The sequence below is a fragment of the Diabrotica undecimpunctata genome, chromosome 8 (assembly GCF_040954645.1).
Source record: "Diabrotica undecimpunctata isolate CICGRU chromosome 8, icDiaUnde3, whole genome shotgun sequence".
Taxonomy (NCBI): Eukaryota; Metazoa; Arthropoda; class Insecta; order Coleoptera; family Chrysomelidae; genus Diabrotica; species Diabrotica undecimpunctata.
The window spans coordinates 135,717,129-135,737,573 of record NC_092810.1 but is presented as its reverse complement, the minus strand read 5'-3'; the positions used below and the strand labels follow the sequence as shown (position 1 = coordinate 135,737,573).

The 20,445-nt window shown below is 32.0% G+C and overlaps 1 protein-coding gene across 5 annotated transcripts in view; it reads left to right on the top strand.

Annotated features, from left to right (window-relative positions):
* The first annotated feature begins 887 nt into the window (after positions 1-887).
* The window catches only part of LOC140448063 (ras-related protein Rap-2b), a 431,656-nt gene continuing 412,098 nt past the window's right edge, over positions 888-20,445 (top strand). For 4 of the 5 annotated variants that reach the window (XM_072541116.1, XM_072541115.1, XM_072541114.1 and 1 more), the window contains exon 1: positions 11,700-11,832. The gene's annotated coding sequence lies outside the window, so the exon portion shown is untranslated. Of the gene's footprint in view, positions 946-11,699; positions 11,833-20,445 lie in introns of those variants that run through there. The other variant, XM_072541113.1, reaches the window with a different exon arrangement.

The following is a 20,445-nucleotide window of genomic DNA, read 5'->3' as shown; positions in this document are numbered from 1 at the left end:
TTTTTGGAATTCCCTTCTTGAAACCGCTCGAGTAGTCAACAAGAAGCACATGTGGAAACAGCGATATTTTGCTTGTTTATATTGAGTGTATCATGGAAGTGGAAGCAGAAAAATTAATTGTACTGATTGAGGCCACATTCTTTTCTCATTTATAGGATGCACCCAAAATTGTCTTTTATTTTGCGTTTTTTTTGTCCTGTAGGAGGAACCACTGCCAGAAAACTAGTGCAATTTCGTTGTTATCTGTCGACATCTTTAATAAAACTGATTGCAGTATGGTTTGTGCAAACATTTTGTTTCTCTTGAAAACAAAATGTTTCTTGTGGAAACAAAAACGTTTTCGTTTCAAACAAAAACGTTTTTGACTAAAACAGTTTTGCTCTTTCTGTGTGCGGCCACCCTTAATGAGACATAGGATATAAGGAGAATTAATTTATTTGTTTATATACTTTTGGTATCTAAAGGAGGTAAATAAAACATATTTTTGTTGAAATAAAAAATAATTTGAAAAAGTATCAAAAAAAGGTGTGGGAACTATTTTCCGTTGTTTCTTAAAAAAATGTTTGTAGGTGGGATATTAATTATCCTTGTACAGTTTTTGAAACAATTTATTAAAAAAATACAAAGATGCATAAATGGATAACAAAACTAATTCAGGTCTCAATCACAGCAGTGTGAAATAATTTAAAACATTTTTTTGAGCATAAAGCTACTTGACAAAAACTACATATAATGTTTGTTTTTCTTCTTTTTTGTCTAGCAAAATCAGCACCTTGTATAATTTTTTTGAACATATGGTAAATGTGGTCCTACATTTCTCAGCTAAATTTCGTCTGGAACACCAAAGTTTCCCGTTTTTTTATTTTTAGATATCACAGGTCGATATGCCTTTACTATAAAGTCAACTATGAGAGCTCTTCCAAGGCGAAGCCTAAAATCCTTGTGGTGAGTATTTTTTTGATCGTGAATTCTTGTGTACGTAATATATGCATTAATCATATTTACATCTAAAAGAAAGAAGAACAATCTCATCCACCATTGTCAAGATTTCCTACTTATGGGATATGATGCCCTAAAGTGGTCAAAGTGATCAGCAGTTTCCATGATTATTGTATAATCTGCAATAACTTTTGGGCACATTATGTCGTTCGTTGTACCGTATCTTTTTGTACGTTTTGTCATGGTTACTTTATGTTGTTGATTTGCGGTTGTAATAATCGTGACTTCTTTGGTATCCAACTACTTTATTGCTGTTATAGAGCTACTGCTCAAACAATAGAATTCATTCTTTAAAAGTTTTTCATTTTTGGTTTGCTGTTTCCTCATGAAATCGGGTAAATTTTTGCGATTAAGTCTGACTGCACCTATAGCATACACCTGTTTGCATAGAAATATTCCACCAGTTTGCAACTTGTAAAAGAGCTATCAAAAACAACTAAAGAGTTGTGTGGTATATCTTGGAATAATTCAGTTAAAATCTTGTATCCCAAGCCATCATTTTCAATGCCTTCAGTTTTTCCAGTGTAGATAATAAACTGGTACAAATATCCAGTAATAGCATCACACTTTGCCCAAATTTTATAACTACGCTTAATTATTGGCTTCTTGGGCATATACTGTTTGATAGAACACTGTAGATAAATTTGACCATACATTCGTCAATAGAAAATCGATTTCCAGGATTGGCTTGTTCATTGAAAATTTCATTTAGGCTATCTATAAATGGTCTTATCTTATATAATATATCAAAGTTAGGTGAACCTCTCTCTGCAGCTGCTGGCTTGTCATTTAGATGAATATTTTCGATTAATGTTTTGAACCTGGTTATTGTAAAAGCTTTGGAAGTAACAGAATTATTATAAAAAGGATCACGTGACCAATATAAATCTTTGTCTGGTAAAGGGTGCAGTTCTATTAAAATAAAAACATCTAGCAATGCCCTTATTTTTTCTTGACTAATGTTTTTGTAATTTGTGCTGTTGCTGCTATTTTAAAAAAATACTATAGTTAAATTTTGCAATGGACTGTATATTTTATTATTTTTTATTTTGTGATATTGACGATTTATGTAATTTTAGTAAATTTTAATTAATATTGTTATTTTTTTTTGATTTTTGTAAGCTTTGTCCATAAAATTGTACAATTTTCAGTGACAATAAAGTATATTTCAAACACCAACTTCATTACATCTACACAAGTAAACACTAGATCAACAAGATTCACTGAAATTATACTACATACTACAATAATCTAATTTGTAAATGTTACAGAAGATTAAATTTACTAAAAATTTTAGCACACAAAAATATGCATTTGGACAGGTGTACATTATTATTGATATACAGAACTATTATAAGATTACAGCTAGATTACAGGCTATAGCTTATAAATCAGCATCGAAATCAGTACATAAAATACTCGATACTATTCACAACACAGCACTCGGAATATGTTTGGGAGCCTTTTTTACAATGCCGATAGAACGTTTACTTTGCGAAGCTAATGAATTCTTGTAAAATGATAGAAGAGGTTACCTTAGTCTAATGTATGCAACAAAAATTAAGAATAATCAAAGAAATCATCTCTAAAGAAATACTTCTTCTTCTTTTTATGTAGACATGACTCGTCTGTTTTCCAATGTGCCTCTAGTAAGTTGTCTTTCGATCGTTTTCGTGGTCTTCCTACTAATTGTCTTCCTATTGGAGAACTGTCTCTTGCTGTCTTACTACTCTATTTGTTGTCATTCGGTTTATATGATTGTTTTATTTTACTCTTCTATTCCTTACTCAATGCTTGATATTCTTCACCTTGCATCTATGTCGTATATCTGTACTTCTGGCTCTGCCCTAGATAAATATAGAAATAAGTTTACTTAAAAATTCCCAAACCGCAAACAGCATATCCCCGTTCTGCTAAATATTTCTATAAATGAATAAAAGACCATTTGCGTTGATTTAACATTGTCATACCTCAATGTTTTCCATACACACATGATCATAATCCACCTTGGATTTAACGCATACCATACAACTTTTAACTTAGGTCATTTGACAAAAACTCCACTAAAAATTAATTTAATTATTATCTATTTTAGAAAAGCCGCTATAAAAATCATACCCAGATATACAACTTTGGTTCAAAAACAACTGAAGATCTGGGAGTATCTGTTCTTACTCCAGAAAAGGTTTTTAAATTCAAACTACCTAATGTTAGTACTGCTACGTAGTGTTATCTAGACAGCCTAACTGTATGCTTTCTACAGCACCATAGAACTAACCAATCTGACAATAAACTACAAATATATTACCTTAACACTCACATAGCACCATACAAAGCATCTGACAACTGTTTCCAAAAAACCCGCTTTAAAATAATTAAAACTGTCCATTGTCAGGCTCATATCAATCATAATGAGATAAATTTCGTCTTAATTTCATCCCATATAGGAATAAAAGGCAACGAAATTAGTGCTTAAGATGCGATAGTAAGTGATGTTTTTGAAATTGTAAATACATCGTACATAAAAGCTTGTAAAAAAATCAATATTAGGTGTTTGGAAAAATAAATGAAGAGTGTCAATTCAAACTTAAAACTAGTGAAATCCCGCATAGCGACATGGAATATGTTACCTATCTCGAGGAGCCAAACAATTATAATAACGCGTCTCAGACTCGGTCATACTAGGTTAACGCATGATTGCATAATTAAAAAGTGCAAATCGCCACGAGGTAAAGTAACCTGGAGATATTTTATTAAAAATGAATGCATATATAATAATGCAAACACAATCAAAATTGTAGCAATATAATCTTGATAATCTAAGCATTTTATGTATCATAATTATTCTCCCTTTAGTAGCGATCAATATCAAGTTCCCGTGTTTTAATTTCCATCAAACGAAGGGAATTTGTACTTGTATCATACCGATGAATATTCATTCTACCGTTATTTAATACGTATCTGTACGAGGATGTAATAACGCTAGAACAAACCCTAATTGCCTAGTACTGTTGCATGATTCATTACGAACCCTGTTCGTTAGTTTACTATGTTTTTAGTTTTGAGTAGTAATCGAATTTACATTACCTCTATATTTCAATTAATTTTAGTTTATAAAATATTACATTCTTAGGCCCCTAGACACAATTTTATTTTTTGATGTATTGGGGGAGAGAGAATTATCTCTGTCAATTCTTTATATATTTTAATTTAAAAACTCACAAATTAAAGAACTTTTTAAGATCTACAACTTTTATTTGAAGCATTTTTTTTTCTAAATTGTTTAAAAAGAACAAAGCAAAATTAGCTGTAGTCCAGTAAATGAACGTGATATACGGGGAAACCTTAGATTAAAGAAACCGGTAGATAGAATATCGACAAGTTATACAGCCTGTACGTTTCCCCTTAATTGCCACTCCTTTGTCCTGCCAATCAAAATAAGCAGACAGAGTATACCTCTCCAGCGCTGTCTACCGATTTTCTGATTTAAATTGTACACGTTAAATTGTATCATAACTTTGCCTGTATTGGTATGGGGTGAATTGAGTAGCTCTATAACCGATGCAGCCGGTCTCAAGCCCGAATAAAGGAGGAGGGATAGAGATGTAACACCTCTAAAAAAACGGGTGTGGCAGTCCAGTGGGACTGCCGGTAGAAGTTACACTTCTATACACGCATTCGCCGTTACAAATTTATTTGGGAGTCAATCTGCACAATCATTACATATGTAATGCTATAGGTAAGACATAGCAGAAAGAGAAACAAAATTAATAACAACTTACTAACAATTAATAAACAACATTTGACCTGTAATAGCAGTATAGTAAATGAAGGATTGAATCAATATTTTTATGAAAATGTATATTTTTATTTTCATATATGTATGAAAGGAGTTGAATGCAAAAATTTTTTACACATACTCTGCAGTAAAATTCATTGTTTATTTTGTTATTAATATAAAAATACAATACAATACACTGCAACATAATTCAGTATAATAATACAGTACAAATTAAAATGCAATATTCATAAGTATTTAAAAATGACAATAATATACATAACTTTTCTACTTACGTATGTGTTTAATTTACGATGTATTATTATTAATAAAAAAGTCCTCCCCGACTGGGAATCGAACCCCGGTCTCCCGCGTGACAGGCTGGGATACTGACTACTATACTACCGAGGACATGAGACAAATGTATTTCAAAATTGACAGTTCTGGGTCATACAGTGATTTATTGAGATTATTATTTTGAAATAAAAAAGACTAATATAATTATGAACATTTAATAAATAATACAAAGCATATCACATAAATAATAATATTATTAAATATTTTATTATATATATATATATATATATATATATATATATATATATATATATATTATTATATGTATATATATAATATATATATTAAATATATATACAAAAGGAACATTTTTATATTCGAGAGAGGAAGAGAGAGAAAATATATCTTCTGTCTCTCTGTTACTCATTATCTTACATATGTAGTGATTTCACAGATTTACTCCCATACAAATTTCCAACGTGGAGCGCGCGTATAGAAGTATAACTTTAAAAACCAGGGTTCAACTGGCCCGGTTGATAGCATCCTGTAAGGGCTCCTTGTACAGGATTACAGAAGAAGGGGAGATGATGCTCTTAAGCTGCAATGCAAGCAAATTGTCTAGGAGAAGGAAAACTCCAAGATTAAACCCTGGCCCTCCAAGTCGGGTGAGGCATCGGGTTAACTCCCCGTTACTCTAAAAAAATATATAATGTTAAAAAATCCAGCAAAACGCCTCGGAATAAATCGATCAACAAACGACGACGATGCTACGAAAAAGGAGTATGATTTTCGGAACTTGGAACGTGCAAAGTTTTAGTTTAGTTTATGAAATGAGTAAGCTGAAATTGGATATCACAGAAATCACCGAAACAAAACCAAAGGGCCAAGGATCAGAAAACATCGGAGAATATGATCACTTCTACAGCGGGGTATCATAGGAGAAAAGAGCTTAACTAGGTGTTGCCATACGTAAGAAGCTAAGGAAATACATAACTACTTGGGAGGCCATAAACGAGAGATTGATAAAAATGAACCTTGCGATTGGAGGACACAAATGCACAATCTTGGGTGTATATGCAGTAAATGATGACGCACCGGTAAACATTAAAAACGATTTTTTTTTAAAATTGAATTTAGAGGTTGCAAAAGTCGACACATCTCGAGAAATTATCATCTTGGAAGACTTAAACAGCAGAGCTGAAAAAAAACCTCATAACGCAGTTATATGTCAATTCGGAGAGGACCATGATAATGGTACCAGACTAATATCATTATGCGAAAAAAATGAAATGAAAATTGCAAACAGATTATTTAAACACAAAGACATACACAAATACACATGGACGCAAAATACGAGAGGGTTAAAATCAATCATAGACTACACAATCATACGACAAAAGCCAAATATGATTGTACAAGATGTAAGAGTATTGAGAGGAGCTACCTGTGGAAGCGATCATCAATTTTTAAAAGCTAAGATCACATTTGGAGTAAATAAACCTAAAGAAGAATAAGAAGGAAATAAATGGGATAAAGAAATACAGAAGGGGTATAACCTAATCAGATTAGAACAAGAAAGCGTGAGAGAATTATATAGAAATAGATTAAATCAAAAGTTGGAAAATAAATAATTTAATAATTAAGAAAAATATTACACTTACATAATAAGGTGTCTCCAGGAGGCAGCAACAGAAGCCATTGGATACCAAATTGAGAATCAAAGAAAACTTCCATATTGGTTTGACGAAGAAATAGATCAACAAGAAATATAGAAGAAAAGAGAGCAATATCAAAAATTCTTAAATATATAGCAAAGAATATAACGGAAAAAATAATCTACAAAGAGTCTCAAGCTTAAGTATAAAAAATGATATGTCGAAAGAAAAATGAAGCATGGCAACAAAAGTGTAACGTGATAAATTCACATCTAGGAGGACGAAGAAGCACAGAAAGTTGGAGAGTCTTAAAATCTTTAGGACAAGATAAGAAGAGAGACATACTGTCAAAAATAACAATAGACCACTGGGATCAATATTTTGAGAAACTCCTAAGGGAAAATAGACCACAATTTAAAGACAGCAGCGAAACACAAAATGTAGATTTCTAAAAAATAACAAAACACCGGTTCCAGGTAACATCCCTGCAGATTTAATTAAACACGGTACAACCAAACTATATACAAGTTTAGCCAAACTGTTCCAAAACTGCATTAATGGAATGACAACCCCAGAGGAGTGAAAGACATCATTGATATCCACTATACACAAAAAAGGCAGAAGGGATGAATGTGACAATTACAGAGGCATTGCCGTGACAAACTCGATCAGTAGAATATACGGGAAAGTAGTTCAAAACAGAATAGAAAGAGAATATAAAGACTTTGAGGCTGAATAACAGGCAGGATTTAGGGCAGGTAGATCTAGTGTTGACCATTTGTTTTGCATTGTACAGGCTTTTTAAGGACAATAAGATTATTTAAATTAATTTTTGGTAAACAGTTATTGTTAAAAGGGTTGTAGTTGAAAGGGCTTGAACGAGTCGCTAATCATGAGTAAGAGCAGTAAGTAAGTATGCAAACTTTGAAGAGCAATGTCTTAACCAATTTTTGTCTTACAGAAAAACAAAAAGAACATAATGTTTAGAAAAGCAATAGTCCAGGAAACGAAGCTTAAAATAATACAAAACCTCGCAAATTTTTCGGAAAAGACAAATTTGCATAAAAATTTGGGATTAAATTAAACTTTTCCTCTACTTCAAAATCTATATTGTGCCGACGGACGCTTTTTAGTAAAGTTTAATCCAAGTAGCGACACTAGTTATCCTCGGCATTTTAAAATCGATATAGTTAACAAATTAAGCTCGACTGACGATGTTGAAGATTTCACTTTTACTTTTGAGAACAAAATGATTTTGCAAAAGGATAATTCTATTTATACCCCACGCAATAAACTTTTGAAACACCCATCTATTACTGGATTATAATCGGTTACCTGCTACAACAATAGAAGAATATTAGGTAGTATCTATAGATACTATCGGTAATATTGAAGTCTGAAATATTGAAATAAACTGTAAAAAACTCCCATCAATATTTTTTGCAAATATTGATGGGATATGGTCTGGACCGGCAGCTGAGTTTTTTAAAGAGCAGATGGCTTCGTTTAATTCTAGGAGATTAAAAGAAGATTAATAAAACTAGTGTTACAAAATATTTTGGAGCTGGATATGTTGGTATCTGTGTTATTGGGAAAATTCGAAATATTTAATTTATTACTGGATTATATTCGGTTACCTGCTAAAACAATAGAAGAATATTGGGTAGTATCTATAGATACTATCGGTAATATTGAAGTCTAAAATATTGAAATAAACTGAACATTGGAATTTCGAATTGCTTACTCATACCATTATCTACAGTACCATAAATATTATTTGAATTCCGCAATTCGAAATAAATTGACGTTTTTGTATGTTGTGCAATTTTTTGTATAAATAATAAAAATCCCGAGATATTTGCATAAAATATGCAAAAAATGCAATATATTTATTTTGCATCTTTGCCTAAGTCTAGTGATAATACTTTGAGGCCTAATTTTCTTATTATTTTACAAGGATTTTGTGGGTAATTGAAGGACAGATATTCCGAATACTAATTTTTCAGAGGAAGTAATATATTTTCGTGTCTGTGTTGTTTCACCATATAAAGGGAATATATGGTGAAACATCACCCAGTGACTCCCAGTTCGGGTTTAGGCAAGGTTTAGGAACACGAGAAGCAATAGTAGCAACACAGGTCCAAAATTGCTGGTCCAAAATTGTTACGATCAGAAGAAGGATGTGTTCCTATGCTTTTTAGATTACCAAAAAGCGTTTGATCGTGTCCAATACCACAAGTTAATGCAGATCCTAAAGAAAGTTGATATAGACCAAAAAGACATAAGATGCATTGAAAACTTGTACTGGCATCAAACGGCACAGTTAAAAATAGACAATTCTATATCCAAACCCATACATATAAGAAGGGGCGTTCGACAGGGATGTGTGCTTTCCCCTCTTTTATTTAACATTTATTCGGAAGCCATATTTCAAGAGTCTTTGGAGGATGCAAAGATGGGAATCAAAGTGAATGGAGTATTGATCAACAACATACGATATGCTGATGATGGTGTATTAATTTGTGACAACATAGTCGATCTTCAACAACTTGTCACTATAATCGAAGAATACAGTAAGCGAATGGGATTAGAGATTAATACCAAAAAAACCAAATTTGTGATCATCTCCAGAAACTTGGATGCACTTGAAAACTCCACCATAACACTGAATACTAAGTCCATTGAAAGAGTGAGTAAATTTAAATACCTGGGATCGTAGTTTTTTGAAGATTGGGCATCGGACAGAGAAGTAAAATGTCGCATTGAGCAAGCTCGACAAGCTTTCGTAAAATTTAAGAAGGTACTGACTTGTTCAGAGTTCGATCTTCAACTGAGACTAATGTTTACTAAGTGCTACGTGTGGTCAGTGCTGCTATATGGCGTAGAGGGCTGGACACTCAAAACGAGGGATATAAACAGATTAGAAGCTTTCGAAATGTGGCTCTATCGCCGTATCCTAAAAATACCATGGACAGCGAAAATCACAAATATAGATGTCCTTAAAAGAATAAACCAAGAACGCCAACTTTTCGAAACCATCAAGAAAAGGAAAACGGCGTATCTAGGTCACATCATGCGAAATGAAAAATACCAGTTCCTCCAACTTATAATCGAGGGTAAAATTGAAGGCAAGAGAGGACTGGGACGCAAGAAAATGTCCTGGCTCCGAAACATAAGGCAATGGACAGGGATTAGCGACATACAATCTCTGATACATATTGCAAGAAATAGAGAATTAATGGAAAATGTGATCGCTAACATCCATTAGTGGATTTGCATCTCAAGAAGAAGATAAAGGGAATATTTAAAATCGTATCTAGATTGATAATTTAGATACAATGATTGGTAATTTTCATTTAACATGCCTCATTTGGCATTAATTCCGCATATCCTATTCAATATAAGAGTTTTTATCACAAACTGACCTAGTTTTTTTTTTTATAAAATGCCATTAACCCGAGAGAAAATTCAAGTGTAATGAGTAATTAAATTTAAACTACGTGGCTTTCAAATGATTCGATAACTTATGTGCTCCTTACATTTAATTAAAATTAGGGTTACAGCTCCGAAGGAAAAATTAAATTAGGAGTTTTTATTCCATCCCACATCTCTCGGCTTGAAAATTGAATGTACACACTTAGGTTAAAGGTTTTTTTTTTATTTAAAAGAAGTTTCTAGACCGCAAATTAGATTTTACCGAAAAATTTACTTAGACGCTTTGCAGTTAGAGTAATTATAGTTTGAAGCTCGAAAAACTTTTATTAGACCAATTAGCTAGTGGAGGGCCCTAACAAGGATCATCATTAATTTTGTCATACGTTTAATCTATCTTTCCTTTTTTAATAGTGTTGATCTATTTTGACTTATTTAGCAATTTTAAATATTGGTTAGTCCATTGGATTGCTACAATATTACTATCTGATAGTTTAGAATCGGAATATTTTATTTTTTTCTCAAATCTTAATTTACGTCATCACTCTTAGTATATACTTTTTTCTAACCTAACTTATAAGCTTGTATTAAGGTAAACAGAAACCCTTAATTATTAAACAGAAAAATCCTATAAAAATATAAATAATTATAATATAAACTCTTGATACTCAAATATCGATAACCCGAGTTGAATTTGAACTGTCATCTAAATACTAACATTATTAAGGCACGGCTGTTTACTATAATTCCTTCTTTTAAAGGGCCCTTTCTATTTTCTCGATCTTTCCTTTCACTATTAGTTAAAGGTATTGGTACTTATTATTTCTCAGTATTTGGTCTGTTTTTCACTGTATCCAAACGTTCTCGTTCCTTGTCTATTCTCTGCAGTACTTCTTCGTTTGAAGTATGCGATGCCCATGAAATCTTGAGGATTCTCCGGTAGATCTACATTTCACAGACCCCCAATCTATTTACTGCTGATGTTCTAAGGGTCCAGGTTTTAACTTTATAGAGAAGAGTCGACCAGACGTAGAATTTTGATAAAGAGAGTCGAATTTCCAGTTTAATTCAACAACAAAAAAGATTAAAAACTTAAATTTATTTTTGTATTTGCAGCTAACACTGATTTAAAGCTATTAAGATAGGTGTTTTTGACGTGTGTATATTGCTTTTGTCTAAAAAAAAAACAATAAAAACTTTATAAATAATGTTATTAAAATTCTTTCGAAACAGTTTACGATTTGGAAACCTAATTTTTTATATGAGTGGTCTGTGCATAATAAAAAATTCACGTTGTTTGTCTTGCCTCTACTATCCTCCAGCAATTGTAAATTCCCATAAAATGGATGAACGGTCTCCGAGAGAGCGTCCCCAGAATAGATGCGAGAGCGTCGTGTGTATCTTGGACTCGCACATGTTGATCTGGCGTCACGGCGCCGACGCCACTTCTAGGGCCCGGAGAAGTGTTTGGACGGCTGCTCCCGGAGCAGTTCCCCATCCGCAGCTCACCTGTTGACTCCCGAAAACCTACGTCGGTAAAACGATTCTCGATTTCTGATCTTTCAAACGGTTAATGACTCTTTGCTGTTCGGCTTCTGTACCGTGTTGCTGAGTGCCGTACCATCAACTTGTACTCTCAAACAATTTTTTCTCTAAAAGTAATAAAAAAAGGTAAGTTGTATGCAAAAATGATTAATATAAAAAAAAAGATCAAAAATCATAAACAAACTTTGATACATAAGAAAAAATATATGTTCAATACGATTAAAATAGTTTTGTAAATAAAATTACATTATTTAAGCAGTTAAGCAAATACAAATGTAAGCAGTTAACTAAGAATTTTAAAAATTTAAAGATAAGAAAAGGTATTAAAATAAGATAATGATCTAATTTAATGCTATAAATTTTCTTCTTTGAATGAAATTAATATATTTTGATACTTCTCGATGTATGTCGATATTTTTATGACTTTCTTAAGTCGTTAGTGTAGTTATTTACTGCTTATTTTACCACCATATTAACTGTCCTACTTATTACTCAATATTATTAACATTCCAATCTTTCTATCTTTGTTTAGGTTCCATTTTATTACAATTTCATCTTTCTAATTTTTCTATTACGTCTAATATACACTTAGTTTTAGTTTTTCTTGTGTTTCTCTTGTTTGCTTCTAAAATGGAATGGTTCACCCTCTTCTGTGCAAATTTCTTGTTTTAAGCTTGATAAAATGATAGCACAATACACTGGTCTAAATATTTTTTGCTTGAATGTATATACACACTGATCAAAACGAAAAAGGAGCCACTTAATTTAATATATTTTCTTTATTGCATTAGGTAAAAACTTAAATATGTACGTCCACCCAGTAGACACATATAATTTTTTTAAATAAAAAAAGAAACAATTTTCTTATTTTCGTTTTTTTTGTATTCAATTAAAAAGCACAACATTTTAGAATCACATTTATTTCGTTATTGAATTTCTGTCTATATTTACATTGAAATTAATAAGCATTATTGATGGATTTTGATGTGTTTGGAAGGCCACGAAGACGCAGAGTATATCTTACAGAGATTTAAATTGCTAGGGCAATAACTTTAATTCAAGAAGGTTACTCAAGAGCGTACAGCAGAAATGTTAAATGCTAGTCGTGCTGCAATAAATAGAGCCTGGACCAGGCATGAAATGTATAGAGTTATTAGAAGACAATATAGAAGCATCGTGCAAGGGCGACTACAGCTAGAAAGGATCGACTTTTATAACTATTGGGCGTCAGAGATCATCGAAGTGCTACGAAGTGCTATAGTTAGAAGCTACGGGAACAAGAATAAATACTTAAATTATACGTTGTCTTCTTTACTAAGATAGTTTGAATACGAAAAGCCAGTACCTCTTTTGATTCCTTCACATCGTAGAGCCAGACGCTTGCTTAAGGGCGAATACATGAATTAAAACATGGCGTAACCAATGTAGTAACGTGATGTTTACTAACGAGTCCAGTTTTTTAAAAACATGTTGATAAACATGTTAAATGGAGAAGACTAGGTGAGAGCTTTTGGATTAAAGAATTCAACTAACAGTCCAGGTTCAATTATGGTTTGTAGTAGGATAACTTTAAATACCGGTCTGACCTAGTAGTTATTCGGCGAGGTTGGGTAACGGCAGAGCGGTACATTAACAAAGTTCTTGAACCATATGTTGTCCCATTTGCTGAAAACATGAGTCTAGAATTTGTCTTTCAGAAAGATAATGCAAGACCACACGGGTCCAGGATGCTGCAAAATTATTTGACAAACCAAAATATTGAGGTTATGGAGTGGCTAGCAAGGAGTCAAGATTGAAATCCCATTAAACAGATTTGGGATACACTAGGGAAGCGCCTGAAGGATCTTCAGCCACTAAGACATCAAGAAAGTTTTCATGGAAACCTGGGAAGAATAACTAATCAAGAAACTATTTTAAATGCAACGAAAGCACGCATGGACGTTTCGCAGAAGTTTGGCGACTAAGACGTACTCATACATGCTATTATTTTAGTTTTAAAATATTTTTTAGCTACTCTGTTAATAAAAAAATAAATCGAATTTTTTACATTTATCACTTTTTTTTAATTTTTTATTTTCACAACAAAATTTACAGTTCAGTAACAAAAATTTTGCTATATTTATAGCCAAAAGCCTTAAGCAAATGTAATTAATTAAAAATAATATAATCATAAAAGCATTAGTTCAAAACTGTGAAGATCTTTATACGTGGCTCCTTTGCGTTTTTAATAGTGTATATTACACTCGCGATCATAAAATAGGGTCACCTTGAAAATCACCGATATTTCATTTTTAACGAGCTTTATCGTAAATAATAACACAAATACAAACTAATGCATGTTTCTGAGAATTGTTGCGGTTGTTCTTTGTAACAAAGAATTCCAATAGTGCCGATTTCGCGGTAAAGTGCACACTTCCCAAAATGAACGCTACCTGTAACTCCGCTTGTTTTAAATATCTCGTTTGTACTTCGACTTTCTGTTCAAATGCAACGGACAAACGTTTATTATTGCCACCATTAGTGTTTATTAGTGCCATTATTAGTGTTTATTTTTTCACAAAAATGCCTTTGACTGTTGTTGAAACGGCACAAATTGTTGCACTTGTGGAAGACGGTCACACTCAACGATAAGTCGCAAGAACTGTTGGCGTAAGCCTTTCTACGGTTCAACGAGTGCTTCAACGCTTTCTGGAGGCAAGTTTGCTAACCAGGCGACCTGGCTCTGGACGAAGAAGAACGACCAAGGCACTAGATGACCGTTTCCTTGTGTTTTAGGCTTTACGAAACCGGACCTCAACTGCGGTTATGCATCAAAATCGTCTAGAGGAAGTACGAAATCGCAAATTTAGTGTTGCAACAGTCAGAAGAAGACTTCGTTCTTCTTGACTATCTTCTCGGGTAATGGCTAGAGGACCGCCACTTCGCCGGGTGCCTCGAATTGCACGACTAGCTTTTGCTCGACAATACGCGCATTAAGGAATTAACGATTGTAGCAAAGTGTTATTCTCCGATGAATCCCGTTTCTACCTAACTGGATCCGATGGACGTGTAAGAGTTTGGAGGAGAGCCGGTGAACGATTTTCACAAGCTTGCATTGCTCCAAGAATGCCATTTGGTGGAGGCGCGGTCATGGCTTCGGGAGGTATATCTTTCGACTTCCACGCAGAATTACCCTTCATCGAAAATGGGTCCCTAACTGCACGAAGGTACATTACGGAGATTCCGGAAGAACATGTTATGCCCAACATGGCAGGGCTTGGAGAAAACGCCGTTTTTATGCAGGACAACGTGCGACCGCACGTTGCCAGGATCAGTATGTAATACTTGGACGAAGTTGGAATTACGAGGGTACCTTGGCCAGCTAGGTCTCCGGACCTGAATCCCATCGAACATCTCTGGGACGATTTGAAAAAACGTATTCAAACCCATACACCTCCTCCTAACAACGCACAGGAGCTTAAGGATCTGTTAGTGAGAGAGTGGAATAACATACCACAACATGTAATCCGGAGAAAAATTGAGAGTATGCCCCGTCGTCTGCAAGACGTTATTAGAGCAAGGGGAGGCAATACACGATATTGGTCATTGAAATTTCACTGATTTTTTACCATGTTCTGTATTTTCCATTTTTTTTTTCGTATGTCTGTTTTATCAACAATTTGATTTGTTTTTTGTTTTTTTTTCAATAAAAACAATAAAAAATCATTTTTTTTTCTTTCAAAACAAACATTGATGACAAATAAAAAATACATTAGCCAAAAAAAAGGTTATTACTGCACCAGAGGCAAAAATATTTAAGAAACTTGAAATTTTCAAGATGACCCGGATTTTATGATCGCGAGTGTATTTAAAACAGAAGACTTATTTACAAAAACAACATATCGGAATTTTTAATGTTTTACATAAAATTGAAAAACCCTAATTTCCCAAAGAATTGGAAATTTTAATGATAATATTTATAGATATTCTAGAATAATGTTCATTTGTTTAAATGTGTAGGTTAATTTCCATTAAACGTCCGTTTTTATAAAAATTAACAGAAATCTTGCAATGGAATTTATGTAAAATTTTGTTGCATATAATATGTAGTTTTTGTGCTGAACTAATGCGGTGTGTAAGGGGATATATGATTTTTTTGTAAAAAATCTCTGACAAAACGTTATTAATAAATTTAAAATTTATTTATTTATGAAATGTACAGTGAATTAAAGTAAGTAAAGTAAAGTTATTAAAGTTCAATCTTCTGTGCCACTACTGTTGTCCTCGCTGTCGATATCATTAAACGATATTATTTCTTGGACTCTTGAATTTGAATTCAAAGAATCGTAAAATTCCTGACTAACTGGATTTAATACATACTTCTTTAACTTCTGCAAAGCCTTAGTTTTCGAAGGATTTAGTGCCAATGAGGACTCATGTAGTTGTTTCAGTTCCGATTCTTTGGCAACTACCGTTTGTTTCGTATGTTGATCTTGTACCAAGGACCTGTAAATGTATATCTAACTAATACATATATAAATTCTTCACTCATTTTAATAATTCCAACTTCTTTTAATTTCGTGAATAAATTAAAAATTAAAAAAAATATTTCTAATTAAAATATATTTAACAATTTTTAATTCCGGTAATTACACCACAAGCATCGATGCTTGCCTAAATTCGAGCTCTAATAGCTCTAACAAATCGATCAATTATTTCCTGTGGCAGATTCTCCCATTTTGCAGTACACGCAATTATAAGATCATGAGTTTTAGGAAGATTCCTTCAGGCATGAACAGCTCTTGAGAACATATCCCATGCATGTTCAATGGGGTTCATGTCCAAAATGTCCTGTCTTAAGATAATTATTAACCGATTGAGTCTTATGCGGCGGGCGATATTACCCATAAATACAAAATTTTCACCCACAGCTCCTCGCAATAATCTCACAAGATGTTCTAAAATTCATGTGATGTACCTTTATCTTGTTAGAGTCCCGTCAATAACCACCATTTTCGTGAGTCAGCTGCCATATTACCTGCTCAAAAGATAACACTGCCACCAGCGAAAGGAAGTATGAAATGGGCAGGTGCTAGTTTTGCAGCTCTTGTTGGCTCTCGCAAAACAGGAATTCGCCGGCTATCACTATTTAAAGACATTCTGGTCTCGTCTGAAAATAGCACAAATACAAAAACTGTTAGGGGAGCTGTATGTGTTCTGGAGTCCACTGGAGGCGGTGCAAAATATGTATAAGTTGAAGCTAAGGAAGTCTTATTGGTTGACGAATACTGAAACCTGACTCCAAAATTGTTCTTCTTATTGTAGCCAACGATACTCTAACTCCTGTAGCATGCCTGAAGTCCCTTTGGAGGGCTGGTACAGACATAGAAGAATATCTTCGAAAGAAAATTCTGATATATATATATATATATATATATATATATATATATATATATATATATATATATATATATATATTGTGACGATTAGGGTTTATAGAAAATAATTTATAAGTTATATACTACATAATATTAGATATTTGGTTGTTTTAAATAAGTTATATACTAGAGAATTTAATAAAAATATATTTATGTGAGGGCATTTTTAAGAAATTAGCATATAATAATTGTAAAAATATAATAGAAAAATATAATAAATTGTAAAATAATAGATTTAAGTGAGCCATGTGCCTAGGCAACCAACTATACATACTCCAAGTGTCAAATTAAGAATCATAATACGAATATAAGTGGGGTTATTATAATAATATATTGTTTGAAATGTGTATTTTATTAAATTAGAGTGTTAGTTACTAATTTAATTATATATTCTGATCTGAAAAGCCTAAATGTAAACAAAATTATTAATAGAAAAGAATGGAATTCTCTGGATCTCCGGAGATGGCCATGTTTGCGAAATGGTTTGTTCCAGAAAATTCAGACAAGTATTTGATAGAACAAATTGGAACATGATATCTTACGAGATGGTTCTAGAATGTCCAAAACATATAAATACCCGTGATTTGGATTCAAGATGGCAGTTTTTGGCAGTTCTTAAAAGTTTTTAGCAGTTTTATCATGAAAGTTAGTTAGAAGATAGATACATTTACTTAGTGAAGTCAATTGTTCAGAAGTTTTTGGAGTTTTTAAGTTTTTTAGTCAGAAGTCAAGCAGTTTATTATGAAAGTTAGTTAGAGTCAGTGAATCAAGTACAAATAGTCCAATAGTTTAATATAGTGAGTTAAATGAAGATTAAAAATTATGCATATAATTTAATGCACATTTATAATTATACACAAATAATTATTGAAGATAAAAAAAGGTATATTGGAAGAAATTAAATTATATTATGATTGGAGATTAGTATAAATCAACTTATAATAATTGGATATTGGTATATTGAAAAGAAGAATAAATATAAATGCTGTTTGCTGGTTTGGTTGGTGGTGTATAGATGCTGGTGAAGAAAAATATATCTTAAATTGGTAGAAGCTGATAATTGAAAAAAGTAATTTCACAAAAAACAAGGATAACTGAAGTACGAAGACATTCAGTGGTGATTAGATTCTATATACTTAGTGGAAAATAGTTCATTTAGGCATTCAGTGAAAGAAAGGTACAAAATTTTGTTAATATAATTTAGTTAGTGTCATAACAATTTCAATTTTGAAGATAGTTTGTTTAAATTTTAGATTGTCTATAGAATTTAATTAGTTTTATAAGAATATCAGTTTAAAGATAGTTTATTTTAAATTTACATTGACTAGGTTAGATATATATGTGTGTTTCATAATAGTTATAATAAAGATAATTTAAAAAAGTACTTACAAGCTAATTCTTTGAGAACCGCGATAAAAACCCTATATATTATATTATTAAAAATACTCATTGCTCATCATTCAAACAAAAAACACATCATAACAATTTGGCACCCAACGCGGTGGCTCTCTATTTAAAAGAATTAGTTTGGGAAGATAAGTGCTCTCATATAATTAAATTAATTATCAGTAGAAAGGAAAAATTATAGATTTTATTTTTAATTATATTTGAACAAGTAAAGTCTCAAAATGTCTCAAGGAAAGAAAGGTACAAGAAGCAAAAAGAATGAAGAAGATGTGGAAGTAGAAACACAACCTATACAAGAGGAGAGTTTAGTTCAAGTTCCACAAGACACTGCAGAAATGAATCCAGAAAGAGAGGAAAATGTCAATATGGCAGCTTTGATGTCATTAATGATGCAGATGAACAAGACAATGGAAGAGAATTCAAAAGAAATCAAAGAAGACATGAAAAAAATGGAACAGAAAATGGAAGAGAATTCAAAAGAAATCAAAGAAGACATAAAAAAATTGGAAGAGAATTCAAAAGAAGTCAAAGAAGACATGAAAAAAATGGAACAGAAATTGGAAGAGAATTATAGAAAATTAGAAAAGAAAATAGAAGATAATAATAATAAAATTGTAAAACAAATGGATAAAAAACTTGAAGCTGCAGAGAAAAAAGTAGCAAATGAAATAAAAAGTATACGGAATGACTACAAGAAACGGATAGACAATGAGAGGACAGAAGTAAAGAGGATTATTCAAGATAATAAGATAGATATAGAACAGAAAATAGAGTTACAGAAATGTAACTTAGAAGTAAAAATTAACGAAGACAGGAGAAACACAGAAGAAAAATTAGACGATATACAACAAAATATCCAAATAAATAGTAATCAAATAAGAAATGTGGAACAGAGAATAGATGATATTTCACAAATGAGAGACATAGGGAGACCTTATTTAAATTTAACAAATGAGACTGGGATTAAATTCTCTGGTAATATAAAAAATTTGCATCCTAGAGTATACATAAATAGTTTAAAACATAAATTAAGATTTGTGAATAATATTAATGATATTAAAGATTATATTAGAGTGACATTAAATGACAATGCAGCAACTTGGTTTGCTAGTATTGAAAATGATTTAGATAACTTTCAAACATTTGAAAATAAATTTTTAAATTATTATTGGGGTGAATTAGAGCAAGCAAAGTTTAGAGAAATTCTATATTTTGGAAAGTATAATCAAAATTTAAAATCAAATATGGTAGATTATGCATTGAAATTGATAACAGTTGCAAAATATTTAGAACCACCACTTAGAGAGGATGAAACAGTCTTAAATGTATCTAGACATTTTGATGCTGATGTTGTGCAAACCGTAACTGTACAAAATATTCAAACAATAGATAGTTTTATTAATTTTATTCAAAGAATACAAAGAGGCAATATGACAAGTAATAATAACAACAGAAAAAACAACAATACTTTTCAATATAATAAAAATGATAATCAACAATATAGACAATCATATAACAATAATACTAGGTATGGTGATAATTTACAAAATTTTAATAATACTAACACTAATCCAAATAGACAGAACTTTAATAATAATACTAGTTATAATAGACAAAATTTTAATAATAATACTAATTATAATAGACAACATTTTAATAACAGTACTAATAATAATAGACAAGATTTTAACAATAGAAGAAATACAGAGCGACCTAACTATAACAGACAGGTAAATTGTGTTCGAAGGAATAGGAGCTGCGAAGACAGGGAACGAAATCGTACAAGGCAAGAAAATGTGAGTAGAAGTCATAGTAGTGAAAGACATAGTACATCAGATCCAAGTGGTCAGATACAATCTGACAATTCTAATAATCAAAATTTTGTGCAGTAAACTTTCTGAATTACAAGTTAGGC